At 36.9% G+C, this 20,460-nt stretch overlaps 1 protein-coding gene across 5 annotated transcripts in view; it reads right to left on the reverse strand.

Annotated features, from left to right (window-relative positions):
- Nucleotides 1–20,460, reverse strand: part of DLGAP1 (DLG associated protein 1) — a 905,535-nt gene that overhangs the window by 771,532 nt on the left and 113,543 nt on the right. The window contains exon 1 of one of the 5 annotated variants that reach the window (XM_032421260.1): nucleotides 10,875–11,592. The exons of the other annotated variants lie outside the window; for them this stretch is intronic. The gene's annotated coding sequence lies outside the window, so the exon portion shown is untranslated. Of the gene's footprint in view, nucleotides 1–10,874; nucleotides 11,593–20,460 lie in introns of those variants that run through there. 5 annotated transcript variants of the gene reach the window in all.

Raw genomic sequence — 20,460 nt, forward strand, 5'->3', positions numbered from 1 at the left:
TGCACTCTTGGGCATTTGTCCCACAGAAATGAAAACCTATCTTCACATAAAAACCTATACACAGGGGCACCTGGGTGGCTCAGTTGGTTGAGCGTCTGCCTTCGGCTCGGGTCGTGATCTCAGGGTCCTGGGATCGAGCCCCACATCGGGCTCCCTGCTCGGCGGGAAGCCTGCTTCTCCTTCTCCTACTCCCCCCGCTTGTGTTCTCTCTCTCCGTGTCAAATAAATTAAAAAAAAAAAACTATACACAATTGGGGAACCTGAGTGGCTCAGTCGGTTAAACATCTGACTCTTGATTTCAGCTCAGGTCATGATCTCAGGGTCAGGAGATGGAGTCCTGTGATGGGACATGTTCTGCACAGAGTCTGCCTAAGACTCTGTTTCCCTCTCCCCTGTCCCTCCTCCTTGCTTGCTCTCCCTCTAAAATAAACAAATCTTAAAGAAAAAAACCTGTACACAATTGTTCATAGTAACTTTGTGTCCATAAGAGCCCAAGACGGGAAAAGCCTAAATGACCCAATGGGTAAAAGGCCATGGAACACCATTCAGCAATAAAAAGGTATTCACTATTGTTAGGCAAAACAGCTTGGATGATTCTTTTTTTAAAGATTTTATTTATTTATTTGACAGAGAGAGACACAGTGAGAGAGGGAACACAAGCAAGGGGAGCAGGAGAGGGAGAAGCAGGCCTCCTGCCGAGCAGGGAGCCCAATGCAGGGCTCGATCCCAGGACCCTGGGATCATGACCTGAGCTGAAGGCAGATGCTTAACGACTGAGCCACCCAGGTGCCCCAGCTTGGATGATTCTCAAGAGAATTATGCTGAGTGTAAAAAGTCAATCCCCAAAGGTTAAATACTGCATGATTCTATTTATGTAATATTCTTGAAATAACAAAATTATAGAAGTAGAGAACAGTGGTTGCCAGGGGTCAGGGATAGAAGATATATAGCTTTAAAAGGGTAGCAGAAGGGAACCACATGAGTATGGAAAGTTCTGGATCTTGATTGTTCTAGCGGTTACACAAATCTACACATCTGATGAAACTCTATAGTTAGGGATTCCACAGCCCAAGAGCAGCATGAAATATAACTGGTAGGAAGCAACTACATCTACTTTTAGCTTCCTCTGATCCCAGTCTGAAATGTGTACTGCCATGTACGGTAACTGAAATAAATTCACAAGGGGCTCAGCAGCATGCTTGAGATTGCAGAAGAAGAATCACGGAACCTAAATAGGCCATAAGAATTGTGCAATATTAAGAATGGAAAGAAAAAAAATGAATAGAGGCCTATAGGATATCATTAAGCATACTAACATATGTGCAAATGAGGGTCCCAAAAAGAAAGGATAAAAAGGAATTTTTAAGAAATGGCTGAAAACTTTCCAAATTTGATGACAAACATGAATCCACAAAAAGCCCAAAGAATCCCCAAAAAACAAAAAAAGCACAACATCTAGGAACATCCTAGTCAAATTACTGAAATGCCAATACAAAGAAAATCATGGAGGACACAAGAGGAAAAATGACTTCTCACATACAGGGAGGTCAGAAGGCAGTAGGATGACATATTCAAATGTTGGGTGTTTAAGAACAATATCTGTCAACTGAGAATCCTATATCCAGCAAAACTTTCCTTCTAAATAAAGATGAATAAAAGATATTTACAGATAAGCAAGGGCTGAGGTAATCCCCTGCTAGCATACCTGCCCTAAAGGAAATCCCTTAGCTGAATAGAAGTCATGCCCAAGGGTAACTTAAACCCACAGGAAGAAATAAAGCACCAAAAAAGGTCAATACATAGGATCATAGGATAAAAGACTGAACATATATTTTTCTTCTCTTGATTGATTTTAAAGTTAACTGCATAAAGAGTTGTAAAATGATCATTGCACTTAAAGATGTAAAAATAGGACAGTAGTAACACAAGCAGATGGAAGGAAATGTAGCTTTATTGCAACTAAGTTTCCAAGTTTTATGGCATTTTATTATTAACCTAAAGTAATGCATATTGTAATTCCCAGAGCAACCACTAGACAACATACATGTAATAATGCTTTTTACCTCTGAAATATTAAGTCAAAAGCTAGATCTTTGTTCCCACAATGATGTGAATAGCTTGGCCATTAGGGAGAAAAAATAAAACAAATCAAAACCCTATGCCTATCAGTATAAATGTATCTTATTTCTCCTCTTTAGCAAGAGAGTCTGATTTTTCAAGTGGAATTATATTTAATTGCAACAAATCATAACTTTGGCCAAACATTTATAGACATATATAGATATTGTCCAAATGACTCATTTATTTGATATAGTCAGGGGCCACATTCTCCAATAAAAATGCTCTAAGTCTGGATTTCACCAACCAAAGTTCTAATTATCAAACGGGTTTCTATCATCCTGAAACTCTGAAAACAGTCTATCTAGGTCCTAATTACTCAACAATCTCTTGTGATGTTTTCAGATATAAATAAAAGAATGGAAAAGTTTGAACCATTTTAAGGGAGTTTGGGGAAACTGAGTTTTTCTTAAAAACTTAGGGTTCTGAAGGAAAAAAGTCTGAATCCCTTTAAAAGTCTATTTCTAAATCTGATGGAGAAGAGCTAAGAGCTAAATTATTTATTTTCAACAAGGGGACTGTTTCTCATGGAAAGTGAGAAATCTTAGATGTTACTATGGTTTGTGTTCCAAGGGCCAGAGGACATCAGCAGGATATATGTATCTGTGGTATTAAAGTTTCATGCGGCAGTGATTAGAAAAAAAAATACAAGATTCTTAGTGGGGCAATGATGAAAATAACAGATAATTTCCAAAAATTTATTTGTCTCTCGCCTCCACATTTTTAAAAAAATTTCATTACAGTTAAGAACATGTCTGTTATCCTTACAAAAAGTGAACTTTTTACCTAACAATGTGAGATAACATTACAAATACAAAACACTTGCCATGCATATTTCTAAAGGTTATTTTAAAAAGTCTGTAGTATTTCTGACCGTTCATGCCATAAATCAAACACAATACAGACAAATGGACAAATAGCCAAGTAATCTCATGGAAAAACTTGATTTTTTTTGCTCTTTACTTTCATAATATGTAAATTCTATAATAGTAACTTGGTATACAGCTCTATCTAGTATTCAGTTTTATTACCCTGCAGCTGTTGAACAAAAACAGCAAGAACTGTGCTAATCTAGTACACTGGCATTTCTTGGCTGACCTAAATTATAAAGGACTGACTTCAAGACCATCCAGCAAACAAATTTTAAGCACCAATTACATCCAAACACATCTTATAGTTATTTATTCAGAAGTCACAGTGTAGATACATCAGAGGAACCAGCATAGTATAATTTCAGAAGAATTAGTTGGCATATTGCTTTCAGAGCTATTTGAAAAATAAACCCAATAATTTGATTCAATATTTTTAGATTCAAGAACGTATCCATTATGATCACTTTCCTAATTGCATCTTCAAGTTGCCTTCATCTTACCAAATAAGTTTTATTTTTAATAAAAGTTTACAAAGCTTCCAAACTAAGTTAAATGTATGCACTTCTTTCAGAAGTACTAAGAAATCAAATTATTCCTTAGGAAATTAGCAGTTTTACCAAATGTTATACCAAAAAAAGTGATTTACAGAAACAGAAGGAATACTCAGAAATAGTAAATTAGTTTCTTCAGGAATCTTAAGTGGGTTGTTTTAAAAAAGTACTACTTTAGTATTTAGTTGATCACATATTTTACTCAAAAAGCTAAAAAAAAATAGTGAATCTTGTTTTATCAATGTGTACTTGTACAAAGAAGATAAGCAATGCATTCACTTTAATAACTTTTAAATCAGAGAGCAAGATACATAATACAACCACACTGGGAAAAATTCCTGATTCTCATGAGAAAAAAGTTTAAATGTAAGACCTAAGACATAGTTTTAATGATGATAAATCAGAGGCACCATTATAGTTAAAGTTTTGATTGTAAATTTTAGGAATTTTCTAACAAAACTGTCCTTCCTACCCATTACATTTTTCTCTCCAAGTTTTGCCAATGGTATTTAAATTTTATGATTTAGATATCATGAGGGTTAGTTTTGTGTTAACTTGGCTAGGCCGTGGTACCCAGACATTTGGACAAACATGCCTGGATGTTGCTGTTAAGGGATTTTTAGATGAGATCATCAACTAAAGCAAATAACCCTCCATAATGTGGATATCCCTCACCCAATCAGTTGAAGACCTTACATAAAAGACTGACTTGCCCAAGAAAGAGGGCATTCTGTCAGCAGACAGCCTTTGTACTCTATCTGCAACATCAGCTTTTCCCTGGGTCTCCAGATTGCTGGTCTCTTCTTCAGATTTTGAACTTGCCAATCCCTGCAATCATGAGCTTACTCCTTAAAATAAATCTTTCTCTGTCTCCATGTACATGCATATACTCTATATCCTAGTAATTCTGTTTCTCTGGAGAATCCTGACTAGTACAAGTTATAAAGCTTCATTTTTAAGGGTGGTATAATATTACTGAAACATTTTTAGATTAATTAAAAATTCATCCCATATAATGCTATTTGAAATACAACTGCTATTAAAATTTACATTTCTCTGTGGTAAGGGGAGTTGAGACAGACACACACAGACAGAGCCGGGGAGCTGTTTTTCCAAGGGAAGGAAACAGATTCAGATAAGCAAAGACAGATCTGTAAGGTCACAAAATCATGTGGTGGGAGAGCCAGAAATAGAACTGCCTCTCCCTATAGCTGAGATGTACTCTTCAGCTGGAATAATTCTTCCAAATAGTGTGTGTGTCCTTGTGCATGTGTGTACCTGTGTGTATGTGTATATTTTACTGAGAAGCCAAATACTGTTCTTATACCTTGTCTCTGGCTGACAAGAGCTCCCCAGTCTCATACTCTGATTATAATCATCAAGAACTAGAATCAGGGGCGCCTGGGTGGCTCAGTCAGTTAAGCGCCTGCCTTCAGCTCAGGTCATAATCTCAGGGTCCTGGGATTGAGCCCCATGTTGGGCTTTCTACGCAGCGGTGAGTTTTCTTCTCCCTCTCCCTCTGTGTTGTCTCGCTCTCACCCTTGCTATCTCTCAATAAATAAAATCTTAAAAAAAAAGAAAAAAAGAAAAGAAACTGGAATCATTACCAATCCCTTAGTTACCTACAACATGTATTTCTAATTCTAATTCAAATAATTCAATATTGTTTGATTGCCCTAGAATTATAATACCCATCTAAGGACACTGTCTTATATTTTCTGCAGTAAAATTAAAACACCTACTGAACAGCCAGGTACAATGCTGGAAGAGTAAGAACAAATGCTCCACTTCAATGCCATAGTTAGTGACAGAATTATGCCCAAGAGGGGAACAAACAGGACAGAAGTTTTGCCCAGAGTGAAAGGGAACAGAAATGTGTGGATGGGGCTGGGAGGCCTGGCAAATGGTATCAGGGAAGAATTCTGAGAGGAAATAAAACCTGGCTCAACTCTTGCCTTAGTGGGCGGAAAAAAAAAAAAAAAGAATGGTGCTGAGGTGATGAACTAGAATAATCCAGGGATGTGGATGGACATACAAAGGACTGGGCAGGATATGGAGCTGGGGCAGGCTTGAGTAGGGGGAGTGATATAGTCATGAATGCACGGTTGTCACAATTGCTGTTACAGGATTGGACAGGGAGCACGACTGGAGGCTGAAAAACTAAGTAGAAGGCCAGCACTGTATCCCCAGTGAGAAGGCAAGGATTGGAGTCTCAGCACAAAGGTAGTCTGACCAGAAGGAGGGGCTGGATTTGAAAAACAATGTCGAGTGGCAAAATTGGCAGGACATACAGAATGTTTCAAGTGTGGAGGAGAAAGGGCATGATCTAAAGATTTGAGCTGAGCTTGAGAAGGTAGACAGAAAAACAAATCTGGAGTGGGGAGGAAAAAGTAGGAGGGCTGTAACATCATGAATACAAAGTTCCTGTAGAATATTCACATTAATTTGTTCACTTATCTATTGAGTAGGAGGCCTGGAGCTCATGAAAGAAGTCAGGATGGAAATAGAAGCTGGAGCACCAAAGGTATACAAGTAGTTAAAACTATAGTACTTAACGAGATCACTCAGCCAAAGCAGCATTTTTAAAGAGAAATTGGGGGGCGGGCACCTGGGTGGTGCAGTTGGTTGAGCATCCAACTCTTGATTTTGGCCCAGGTCCTGATCTCAGGGCATGAGATCAAGCCCCTTGTGGGGCTCTATGCTCAGTGGGGAGTCTGCTCGAAATTCTCTCTCTCTCCCTCCTCCTCGGCCCACCCCCCAGCTCATGCACAGTCATGCTCTAAGATAAGTAAATCTTAAAAAAAGAAAGAAAGAAAGAAAGAAAGAAATTGCTTCTCAATGAGTTTCTCTTTTCCTTGGTGTTTCTTTTATCATCATTATCTACCTAATCTTATTTTAGGATTTAATGGCACCAACAGCTAATTCCAATTTCATGTATCTGGGAAGAGAAAGGAAACAGAGCTTGGATTCTGTCTCCACTAGAGGAACATTGCTAGGGACCTCAGAAAGAAAGGTGAAACAGTGGCACTAAGTACAGTGTTTTTTGTTTTTTTATTCCCATTCTGTTTCTCTATTCCCTAATTCTATTGTATGTGTATATGCATGTGTATTTTTGATGTTTTTCAAAGCTAAGGCATGCTTGTGATATCTGTGGAAAATACAAAAAATAAAATGCTAACCTCCCTCTGCATCCTTCATCTGAAGTAATCAATGAACTCTAACAACATATGATTCCACAACAGTCAGCACAGTGTACAGGTGGCCCCTGAAGACGAAAGTTATACATGGAGTTTTGACTTTTGGGGTGGTGGCGCCCCTAAGCCCTGGGTTATTCCAGGGTCAACTGTACATTTTTAGTCTAAAATAACATAATCAAGGAAGACCCTGGGAAGATGGCAGAGTAGGAGGACCCTGAGCTCACCTTGTCCCATAGACACAACTAGAAAACCTTCACATCAGCATAAAAACCTGAAAAACAACCTAGAGACTGGCAGAACTAAAGGTAGAGAGGAGGTCATATAGAAGGTCAGAAGGGCAGAGATGAAGTTTAGGAGTGAAATGGACCTTGACTATGTGTCACTGGGAGGGAGCTGGGTCACAGAGAAGGGCGAGAAACAGACTATCACACCAGGGGGCCCACAAGGGGAAGACCAATCCCTATAACATTTGGCTTTGAAAGTGGAAGGGGCCAAATTTCCTGAGTTCTTACAGCCAGAGGGACTTAAGGCCTAGAATTTTAAAAATTTGTGGGCTCATTTGGATAAATGTCTGTTCATGTCTTCTGCCCATTTTTTAATTGGGTTATTTGTTGGGTGCTGAGTTGTATAAGTTCTTTAATATATTTTGGATCCTAACCCTTTATCAGGTATGTCATTTGGAAATACCTTCTCCTATTCAATAGGTTGCCTTTTAGTTTGTCTATTGTTTCCTTTGTTGTACAGAAGGTTTTTATTTTGATGTAGTCCCTGCAGTTTAATTTTCCTCTTACTTCCTTTGTCTCAGGAGACATTTTGAGAAAAATGTTGCTAGGGCCACTATCAGAAATTCCTGCCTGTGCTCTGTTCTAGGATTTTTATGGTTTCAGGTCTCACATTCAGGTCTTTCATCCATTTTGAGTTTATTTTGTTGTATGGTGAAAGTGGTCCAGTATCATTGTTTTGCATGTAGCTGTTCAGTTTCCCCAACACCATTTGTTGAGATGGTCTTTTTCCCATTGTATATTCTTTCCTCCTTTGTGGAAGATAAATTGACCATATAGTTGGGGGTTCATTTCTGGGTCTTCTATTCTCTTCTATTGATCTATGTACCTATTTTTATGTAAATTCCTCAAAAGGTTAAAAATAGAACTACCCTACAATCCAGCAATCACACTACTAGGTATTTACCACAAAAAAAATATAAAAACACTAATTGAAAGGGATACCTATACCCCTATGTTTATTGTAGCATTATTTACAATTGCCAAATTATGGAAGCAGCCCAAGTACCCATCAATTAATGAATGGATAAAGACGATGTGGTATATACTATACAATGGAATATTACTCAGCCATAAAAAAGAATGAAACCTTGCATTTTACAAGAACATGGATGGGGCTAGAAAGTATTATGCAAAATGAAACAAGTTAAAGACAAATAACCTATGATTTCACTCCTATGTTGAATTTAAGAAATAAAAGAACAACAACAACAAAAAAGACAAACCAAGAAACAGACTCTTAACTATAGAGAACAGAGTTACCAGAGGGGAGGTGGGTGGGAATTAAGGAGGGAACTTGTTGTGATGAGCACCAGGTGTTGTATGGAAGCATTGAATCAGTATACTGTACACCTCAAACTAATAGTACACTGTATGTTAAGTAACTAGAATTTAAATTAAAACTTAAAAACCCTGGGGCACGTGGGTGTCTCAGTCGGTTGAGTGTCTGCCTTCAGCTCAGGCCATGATCCCAGGACCCTGCGATCAAGCCCCATGTGGGGCTCCCCACTTAGTGGGGAATCTGCTTCTCTCTCTCCCTCTATCTGCCACTCCCCTTGCTCGTATTCTCTCTCTCTCAAATATAATATTAAAAAACAAAAAACCTTAAAAACCCAATTTGTTGTATTGGGTACATTGCTAGATACAGAGATGTGTGCATAAGACTGACAATATCCTTAAGGAGTTTACAGTCTAGAAGGGGAAACAAAATCTATTGTGATTGCCTACTTAAGTACAATGTATATGGCCAAGTGCAAGGCCAGGGGAGGGAGGTAATTGAAGAGAAGCCAAAAAAAATTCCATTATCTCTGTTGTGCCAAAGCATGGCACTATGACATCCTGCATTTAAGCATCTTGCCTTTAAAATTTGCCTTTTGTTCACTTATCCATGTAATAGTTACTAGGGCAGATCACATCACATGCATTTGTGATTTAAGACAGACAACCCTCTTAACCCACAAAGACTTAGATGACTCAAATTCAACTTCACTTCAAATGTTGTTAGCCTCTCCTGCTCTATTTCATCACTGCCCTAAGCCTTTTTGTCACCCTTGCAACTTCTAGTTTTAATTATTGAGTCTTCAATCATTGTCTATTAAAATCAGGCCTTATGCCTCTATTTCAATTAAGAATAGAAAATGCAGGAAGACTACAAATGTAGGAGACATTTGCACAGAGTAAATATTTGGTATCCAGGATTAACCTGAGACAAAATGGCAAAGCAGGCAAACTATGGTCTCTGAATACATCATCCCCCTTTCTGTCCTTTTCAGCAAGACTTCTCAGTGCTGTACTAAACACTGTCCCAAGACTTCAGTGGTGTAATTCTGATCAAGGTGTTATTGTTTTGGGGCGCCTTGGTGGCTCAGTCAGTTAGGCGTCCAACCCTTGGTTTTGGCCCATGTCATGATCTCAGGGTTGTGAGATTAAGCCCTGCCTCAGGCTCTGCACTCAATGGGAAATCTGCATCTCTCCCTCCCTCCCTCCCTCTCTCTCTCTGCTCATCCCCCACCCCACCCATGGTCTTTCTGTGAAATAAATAAATCTTAAAAAAAAAGATGCTGTTTTAATTTCTTATCATGAAGGAGGACATTTTTAACCTGAAATAATGCATCTCTCTAAAGAGATTATTAAAACCAGGTTGCTGCTCTCAGGTACAGAAAATAATCTCTTCCTTTAAAGCAGAATACAGCACACATTTCTAGCAGCAGTCCAAGTTGTACATCAGCAATATACTAAAAGACCATGTAATTTCAGTGTATTTAATAAACAGTGTTATGAGATGGGGTAGACATAGTTTAAGAGAAAGAATATATGGTTTCTTTCTTGAGTTTAAGCTTACTAGGCCACATGGCATATATAATCAGACATGAAATAGCTAGCATTAAGTATTAATATTTACATTACACACATGTAAATTAATACAAATACTTCCTAAAGACTACTTCATTTAACAAGCCTTTACCACATATCTACCACTTACTACATGCTATGGAAGGCAGTAGCTATGGAGAGCCAAGGTCTGACCTTTTAAGAGATTCAGTTGGTCATCAGATGGTACAAATATTCAATAAAGATTTACAGGAAGGAGTTCAAAATAGTAGGGTATAAAGAGGACTAGGAGGGTCATCTACCCCACACTGGATGTACTTGTTGGTGGTTATTTGTGCCAACATGAAGGAAAACTTCAGGAGCTGCTAAAGCAGAGTCTTAAAGAAACAGGAGGTCAGAGGGAGGTGGAGGCAGAGGAAAACATCGGAAAAGGTACAGGTCAAAGAAAGAACAAATATATAAAGTATAAAAATAATACCTACAACTGTGTATGGCTAGAGCGCAGGGAGTGTGTGGGAGATGGTTAAAAAAGAACTTAAAGTCAGGTCGCATGCCATGCCAAAGAGTTTGGGCTTTATCCTCTTTAGCATAGACCGTAGGGAGCTGCTGAAAAAACTTAATTGGGAGAAAGGTATATATGAATTTCAGCAAGATCACTCTAATAATAGTGTTAATTGATTATAGAGAAAGAGAAAATAAAATGGCTCCAGCAATAACCTAAGGGTAAAGGATGAAGGCCTAACTAAAGCAGGAACTAAAGACAAGTAGGGGTAATTAACAGGAAAGGCCAGATCAGAAGCAGAATCAACAGAAAATAGAGATGTACTGATGGAGCAATGGAGGTGAGAAAATAAGGTGAGGAAATGGGAGGAATTCAAGATTTCTGGAGTTCTAACTTGGGTGCAAAAGAGAATCCAAATATCAAATGTTAACTAGGCATCTATTGCATCCTCTGCTTGTACACAGTGCCCCACTCTGGGCAGCCTTTCCCCTCGGGGCACAGACACAGGCACAAACGCATACCCATCAGTCTCCTTCAGTTCCTCTCATGTATCTTCTCCCTTTTAGGGTATTCTCCCGTATTAGGCTTTTTTCTTCAATTTGTCTCCCATCACTCTGCTCATCTAAAGACCAGATCCTCCCTAGATCTGCATTTCTTACATGTCTGGAGAGAACAGAGACCAGTATAAATACTTGACTTAATATTTAAATAAATGATACTTATCTTCTCACAAAGAGCAAGTTTGTGAGAAAAGTATTTTTCCTTGGGTTGTATTGTTTCAGGAAGGCAGTAATTGGACTTCCTAAAAAATAATAAAAAGAACCAGAAAATATTTAACAATGTAATTCAAGGATATTGAAAGAAAATATATTTTACCCTATAGGTTCAAAGAGCACACTGTTTTCTAGGAAAATAACTCAAGAAAATAGTCAACCCTAAGACATCATGTAATAGTTACTTCACTGTAAAAATAGAAAATATTTGGGAAGATAGGCAGGAAAGAATATTAAAGGAAAAAATGAGGTGGCTGGTCACTGGCTACGTCAGATCATAGTAGGATGAATGGAACAATGCTTGCAAAATTCATTAAACATATGTACACACGAAAAAGAAAATAGGTTTATACTCTGCCAAGTAGCATGTGGGTAAAAAAAACATAGCAGTATGGTGTTTTTGTTTTTGTTTTTGTTTTTTTGTTAAAGATTTGAGAAAGAGCGTGCACATGTGCTCACGCATGGGGTGGAGGGGAGGGCACAGAGGGAAAGGGATAAGCAGACTCCTCCCTGAGCCTGGAGCCCAATGTGGAGCTTGATCCCACGACCCGGAGATCATGACTTGAGCTGAAGTCAGACTCTTAACGGACTGAGCCACCCAGGCGCCCCCATACCTGTATGTTTTATTAAGCAAAAATATTTAGTAATATCTTTCCAGGAACATTTATAATCGAAACTATTAGAGCCATCCAAGAGATGAATGGAAGAAGTACAACCAATGATTACCAATGGGCATTAGATCTATTCAACTGTAAGGCTAAAATGAATTCTGGATTATAGTAATAGAATAGAATTTTTAGGCCATTTTTTAACTTCCTCTTTGAATTTTTGTGACAGTATTTGCATTCTATCTAAAGATTCTCATTTTCTTTCTTTTAGAGCTCAGGGATACCACAGATCATTTAAATTGAACAATGGTAGCTTTAAATGTTTTTACCAGTAAAAAGGTAAATGTTAATGAACCAAAAAAAAAAAAAATAGAAAATACAGTGAATCCCACATTGATCATATTAGGGAGTTAAAAACAGTTTAATGTGATATAATTATGAGTAATTTGTAAATCTGTAGTTTAACTACTGGATTGGTAATAAAAAATAAACCACTTTAGTAATAAAAAAAACTGATCAGAAAAGGTTAAAATATCACTTTTTTTCTTCCAGGAACGGAGGATTTAATGCTTTTCAAGCAATTTATGCATAGTTCACAAAAAAGAAATTTGATTCACATAATTTGGGGAGAAAAATCCAGCAATTAAATAGTGTTTGGGTACTTCTTGACTATGAGTTCTATTTCTCTTTTGTCAGATGCAATTTTGTCAGTGTACTCTAACATTTCCCGCTGGTCAAGGAGTCCTAAACATGTTTTTTTAAAGAAATGTAAATAGATACTGATAAAGAACCAAATGAAGTTACAGTATATTATTCTAAGGTCAATATCACCATTTGGGTTAAGTGGATTAAATTAGTCTGAAAACTTAAATCTTGTCAATACTTTCACCCCATTTGAGCTTCATCAAGACATTTTATTGCTGGCATTCAGTCAGAGGTTAGTCAACCAAACATATCATAAATTCAGTATTTGCTCAGGACCCTTCCACTACAGTATACTGTGCTAGGAGCCAATTGTCTCCTTTGTGATACATAGATTTTGGTATTCAAAACTGAAACCAACCAACATTAGACCAAAGCTTCATTCTTCTTTCTTAAGCAAATGGTTTTCTAAGCATTATTTATAAGGGTCCCCAAGGTCAATTTAATTCAACATTACAATTAAAAAAAAAAAAGCAATGTTATTTTATTGTCTTTATCATAAGCCTTGGGCATCATACTAGTCTGAACATGCCATGAGGACAGGGTTAGTGAATCTTTATGCCCACCCCAGCACTGAGCACAGCACCTGGCATGAAATGAAATCTCAGCATGTATGTGTGCAAAGGCCTACACTGAATAAGCAGCAATAGATTAAAATCCTTTAAATTATGACTTGAGAGTTGAATTTATCATACAGAATAAATGCTTTCTTCAAAAAGCAAATCCTTACTTCTAGTTAGTATTTAAGGCCATCCGTAAGGCCCATTGCTTGCAATGATACAAAGGCAACTTTTTATTGGTTTAAACTCATCATTTATAAATGTTGATATATAGAAATTTGGCAGACATGGGTAGTTTTAGTTTATAATACACTTATATTTGATATATCTATGTAAAAAGGAAAATCTGTAGATTCTAAAATAAGAAAAACCTTTCAGAAGAGTAGGAAAACAAACTGAAAACATTGGATCATATTTGATCATAAAATATATCAAATAGTTACCTAAAATTATCATAAGCATAAATAACAGTTGGCATATATAATGGCATTATTTCAAATACTGTATGCGATTCAAGGCAATAACCAGCTGTTAGTGTCATTGTACTCTCCTATATAACTTACTAAAAATTATTTTTGAATATATCCAGTAATTACTTCTGGCACATACTCCAGTTCTATAACTTGTTCTCTTCTATCTCGAGAGCTTTCAATCTGATTACATTTTCCATGATGTAAAAACCACAACTCCCTTATTGGAATCCACATAGAAATGGCCGATTTCTGTGTCTTTTCTCCTTCCACTTTATCTCGTGTAGCCTTATACTGTTATAAATGGTCATCTGAATTTCAATGAAACCAAAGTGATGTATCTTTACCACAATCTCAGTTGATAGGAATTCTACTGTTGCTATTTGAGGACTGTGATCTTTGTCATTTCTTATGAAGGAATACCCATTGATTTAGGAAATATTAGTTTTAGGCAAGATATAACTAGTGTCAACAAGAAACTTTCTCAGGCAGAAGAATAAATGGTTGTTTGTCTTAAAATGACAGTCCTAAAACAAAGTCAGGATTTATTTGAAGAAGGATTCTGAGCACTTGGTCAGTGATTCTTAGTTGGCTATATTACTCTCCTTTAATCCTAGAGGTGAAACAAATTTTATTTAACAGATTCATTAAGCATGTATTGGAAACAAAGCAACACCCTAGATTTTCAAGTGTTTGGAATTTGGCATTGTGCATTGGGGCATGATAAGATTAATCCACAACCATCCAGAGCACACTTTATATGTAATTTCCTTGGCAATGGTTATCTAGATAACTCATTTGGAATGAGTAAGACTTTGCCGGAGGCTTCTGATTCCATAAATTCTGACTCCATCTAGTGAATCAAGGGGAGAACTGTTCCCTTCCCAACATAAGGGATTTTTGAAGGTCTGGACTTTGCCATGGAACCCAGGCATGTTCAGGATTTCAGAGGATTTTGTTATCCATTTGCCATTCACACACATGCACACACACGCAAAGATTCTGGCCTGATGGCTGCATTTGTAGATGATGCTCCCTCCACATCTGCATACAGAAGAGGCTTAAAAAAAAAAAAAAGGTGAATGATACATTCTGCTTTTTGCAATTGGAGAGAGTATTTACTACCATTCTAGTCATTAAGAAAAATCAAGTTCAGAATAGAAATTAACTGGCATATTACCCTCAGTTCATTATTTCTAGACTCTGAGCTAATTTTACTTATGCAAATGTATTGCTTGAAAATGTCTATTTATAAAAGCTCTAAAACCTTTAGTCATTAGCCACCTTTTTCTTGTTTAAGAAAAAATGAATTTCATTCTCATGGAGCTTGGTGTAATAAACATTTCTTTCTGAAGGATAAACAAGTTCATTCAAGAGATTACATTCCTTAGAATTTTTAAGTTAACTTCATCTTCAATCACTTAAAAATTATCTTACATTGTCCTTATATTGTCACATATATATTGCTTTCTTATTAAATATAGTATAACCCATACACTGAGGTATTAATGAATATAATCATGATTCCCTTTGAAAGGATACCAAGAAAATATTCTTTATAGAACTCATGAGGGAGCAGAAAACATAATCTCCTACACGGTTGGTGGGAGTGTACGTTAGTATAGCCTTTTTGGAAGGCAACTTGGCTGTATCAAAATTTAAGGAGTATATATGCTTTGATCCAACAATTCTACAGTTTGGAGTCCATCATCCATTATGGAGGCACAAAACGATGACATAATGATATATGAACAATATATGAAAATATATTAGTGCATTAATACTAAGAATATAATTCCTTAACTTTTATGAGCATGAACTTAAGAGGACGACTAAATTAAATCCCTATTACAGAATAACAAAGCAGTTAAATACAATGAAGTAGAGCTACATTTACTGACAGGGAAAGATCCTCAAGATACGTTGTTCAATGAAGAATCTAAGGCCAAGTTACCAAATAAAATATTCAGCACGATCCATTTATGTAAAAACTAAGACTATCAATTTACCTGCCTGTTTATGTGTTTGTGTATGTTAGAACCAAGGATACTACAAACCACGGTTATCTGTAGTGAAGACAGTAGAATGGGGAGGAATGGGGAATGTGGAGGCCAGGAAAGAGGTAAGAACAGGAAATTTCACATTTTACATTTTGTATTTCACATTTAGCCTTTTGTATTGCTTCAATGTTTTAAAATAAACATGGATTCTGTATCCCTTCAAAGTTTAAAGGGCAAGTTCATAGGAACAATGCAATAAACTATAACTTTCTAGTCACAAAATCATACAGTTATAATTCAACATAAACATCTATGAAGTATGCTGAGGAAATAGAATTAACACCCAAACTGAAAGGAGTGGTAGTCCTAGAGTATTAGTAAGTTAGTCTGACACCTTGAGATAGGAATCAACAGTTACTTTCTATGAATCTACAGTCTAGCTTTATTTAAAGAAAAAAAGCAAAATTAAACAAAAGCAGCTCCTCATGTACTTGTGGGCTTAGGAGGAGGTGAGGAAGCAGTCTACACAATATGGAAGAACCTAAGAGTCTACATAATAAGCATTCTCTAAGTGCTAGTATCCTGTCTTCTTGGGTTCAAATGAAACAACAATTTAAAGCTCACATCTTTCCATTTTTTAAAAAAGATTTTATTTATTTGACAGAGAGAGAGACAGTGAGAGAGGGAACACAAGCAAGGGGAGCGGGAGAGGGAGAAGCAGGCTTCCCGTCGAGCAGGGAGCCCGATGCGGGACTCGATCCTAGGACCCTGATCATGACCTGAGCCGAAGGCAGATGCTTAACGACTGAGCCACCCAGGCACCCCTCATCTTTCCATTTTTATTTCCTACTCTTCCCATAGACAGACCCTTTCTCCTCACAGCTTGGTTGTCTCACAATTCCATCAACAGCAGGCTGTTCTTACCATGTACCTCTGCATTTAATGTACTTGGGTTACCTCTTCAGTCCATTTTCTGAGAGTTCTTGACAACTCCACTCACACAATTTCCCTTCCAGGGGGTGGGTCCCTGATTTCATATTCATAGCATGTGATCTCCCATCCTGTGTCATCACATTTTTTGGACTGAGTCCACCCTCTACCCATCATTTAAATCAATTATATCCTCTCTGAAGAATTTCACCAAGATACCAATAGCCTCCAACACCAAATCAATTACTAGCTGTTCTTAGAGCTGGTATCATGCAGAATCAGGAGCCATGGAAGCCCTTGGGGCTATCTGTGCTAATTAATACACAGGAGATTCAGATTGCAGGCACTTAGAAGCAGAAGAACCAAATGAGGACAGTGAGAACAAGAGTGAAGGGAGAAGGAGAAGAACAGAGAAGAGGGGAAAAACACAGCTACTTTCTTCCCAAGGGTTTTTTAGTTGTACCTTGAGAAAACCCAACAGTTCTTCATCTCCTTTGGTTCTACTGTCTACCACCATAATTTTAAGAAATATGTTGTTAGTGAAGCCAACATGATAGGGTCTTGTCTTAGATAGCTGATAAATAATGTCCCTTCGACTATCCCTTTATCAATTCCAAATCTACCCATCTTTCAATTCTTTCTTGAATCACATGAAAGGATAAGAACACAATTCCAATTTACAGATTATTCCTTCCCTGAATATACCACACAGTCTGTGCCTTACAAGTAAGCCTAGATGGGATCAACGTCCACCTGTAATGCAATGACATTGATAGGTTATGAGTAACTAAATTGAAACCTTCTTTAGAGCAGAGGTTCCATTTCTTCAATACTTTCTGTATATTGACCACTCAGTAGGTATTTGATAAATAAGTTAAGTAAGTTGCTGAGCCTATGTTCCGAAAATATAACTGAAGCTCACTCAACTTCAACATTAAGGCATATATTCTACAATTGAGAGCTAATAAAAATATTTAAATGAAAGAAGAGGTCTCTAAAGAAATGTTTTATACTAGAAAAAGGCAATCAATTTTGAAAAAATGATTAAGCCAATATACGCTGCTTAAACATTTAAAGTACATGTGATACGCACCAATTTCATGTTCAAAACCCCAGATGCAATCTCATGGAAGAAGAATGCAAATAAAATATTGCTGTTGGTGTGTTATAACCCTTATACACAAATATTCTTCCTAGAATGAATAAGATTTTTTAAAGTAAAATTACACTCATGAGTATTAAAAGGAGTTGTAGTCAAGTGGATAATACAATGCATCCCAAATACATAGTCCTTGAGGATTTTCCCAATCCATTACAAAATAAAAGGGATATAGTTACATTTTGAAAATATTCTTGTTCTAGTTTTCATTAAAACTTAATAACTAAGCCTTCAAAATTACAATGACTTTTAAAAGCCTGACAATTCAGCAAGCTCAACAGAAGCACAAGCATTTGCTTTGACTGGAGAAAGTAAGTCTACCAACAGAGTACAAATGGAGGGTAAAGAGTAATAAGAGAAGTAAGATGTATATTAACCTATCTCCATTTTTTTCTTCTTCTCCCAAACCATTCCTTCTTTCCATTACTAAAGATGTATGTGCAGTTTGATCACTTTATAAATCTGCTCCCAATCCTAAGAAGCACACTGGACTGAGCATAAAGAAATATCACTAAGAATAGAATATAATCTAGCAGATATTCACCATAAACTAGCTCTTCATTTTACCCAAACTCTGACTCCCTATTTATCGTTTTACAGTATCTCAGCTCACTGCTTGTGTATAGTTTACCCATCTTATCTTTTACTCTGACGCAGCACTAATGAGATAGGTCATTGTCTGTGATCCATTGTTCTGGCATCAGGACTCAGCCTCTTACAATATACTCTAGAAGGCAAATTAAGGATGCAGATACCAGTTAAATTCTACTCTGCTACACATATACATATAACTTCCCTCACTGCTGACTTGATTAAAGCAGATTATTAATGTGTGAGACACACCCTAACTTGGGATTTAAGGAAGACTAGTCAAGAATAGAATTTAATTTCCTCATAAATATTCATTAGTTTCCACCAGCCTACCATGTAGCATTTCTCAGGTGGTAAATACTACTCAAAGATTATACATATTTTCTTATATTCTATAGATACTATTTGATATGGTTGACCTATGGTTTACTGGTTTTCTCATTTTAAAATTACTATGGGAGCGCCTTGGTGGCTCAGTCGTTAAGCGTCTGCCTTCGGCTCGGGTCATGATCCCAGAGTCCTGGGATTGAGCCCCGCATTGGGCTCCCTGCTCAGTGGGAAGCCTGCTTCTCCCTCTCCCACTCCCCCTGCTTGTGTTCCTGCTCTCGCTATCTCTCTGTCAAATAAATAAATAAAATCTTTAGAAAAAAAAAAATTACTATGCTTCTGCTAAGACCTAGAAGTTTAAGACCTTGTATGGCCATTCTTTTATCTAGGCCTATAATTGTTTTCAGATATAGACATACAAAAATGAAATATCAAATATTTGGATGTGTATTTATACCATAAAATAGGATCACAATGATAACCAATGGCTGGAAGCTGTAGGGAACATATTTTTACAAGAGTCAGTCCACAGGTAATATTTGATCAGTCTGATTTTCTCCAAATCCTCTAAAATAATCTTTCATGGAATAAAGTCAAAGTTTCCCCAATCAGTGACACTATTATGCTTTCCTATTATTTCATACTTCAGGTCCTCCACAATGTGCTTCTTACCGCCTTTCTAACTTTCTGTCTTACTCTTCATTTCATGTTCCAACAGATAGAAACCAACTAGGTAGGAGGATCCCCATTTCCTATTCCTTTGGCACTTAATCTTCTTCATTCACTGTGTTCAATTAAAATGGAGAGCATGCTTGAGAATCTACCACACTGACAAAGCCAGTTAACCCACATAAGCAAAACCGAATATAGTATATTCTACAACACAAGCAAAACTTTGTTTATTAGAGGCATTTACAAGAAATAACAAGATTTAAAACATTTTCCTAAAATGGTATGAGATAAGCACTCTACCCATATCCCTGCCATTTGAAAACCTCCACTGCTATAACCACTCACTTTAAAGGTTACCTAACTTCCACATTTCTAAGTGGTCCTGTGACAATGCATCTTTAAGCTTCATCCTACTTTCAGTGTGAAGACTCCCAGTTCATAAATTGTTCTTTAATGCACAATAAACTCTTACTAGAATTGTAATTAATCTGACTTTTAACACTAGCATGTGTATGTTCAAGTCCTATTCATCCTCCAAAGCGCCACTAAAGCGCTGCCATTTTTATGGTATCTTTCTTGATTCCTTCTTAATGAGAAAGCAGCTCTTTCTATCCCAAACTTTCAGGGACTTTGTTTACCTTTCTAGTTGTTCACATCTCACACAGTAGAATGCAGTGACTAAGCCCATACTTTGTAGTCAAATTCATTTGGATTCCATTTTACAGCCCACTTGAGTAATCTTTTATAGGAAATCATAGGAATTACCTCTCAGGTTTGCAGTCCTTTCAAAATTTTAAGTATTCAATTAAGGTTTGCCATCATTAGGTAATGAAACTAATGCAAAATAAAAATTATTTTCTCATGGTCAATTAATAGATTCCCCTATAGGCAAAATTTCAAAATATAGAAATAATTAACTTGGGGACAATAAAAATATAGCATAACATTTTTTAAAATATTACTTTTTATGAAATTGTTTTGCAAAGTTCCTTCATCTATGATGAATAAAACTGCACCAATAATTTGATGGAGAATCAATTACTTTACAACTTTAAAAAAAAATCCTATTTTGGGACACCTGGGTGGCTCAGTTGGTTGAGTATCTGCCTTCCGCTCGGGTCATGACCCCGGGGTCCTGGGATCGAGCCCCGCATTGGGCTTTCTGCTTGGCGGGGAGCCTGCTTCTCCCTCTGCCTGCCACTCTGCCTATCTGTGCTCTCTCTATATCTCTCTAATAAATAAATAAATATAATCTTAAAAAAAAAATCCTATTTTGTAATTTCTGTCTCTGGCTCCCATATTTAAATATTTACTT

The sequence above is a fragment of the Phoca vitulina genome, unplaced genomic scaffold, assembly GCF_004348235.1.
Source record: "Phoca vitulina isolate PV1807 unplaced genomic scaffold, GSC_HSeal_1.0 scaffold24, whole genome shotgun sequence".
Taxonomy (NCBI): Eukaryota; Metazoa; Chordata; class Mammalia; order Carnivora; family Phocidae; genus Phoca; species Phoca vitulina.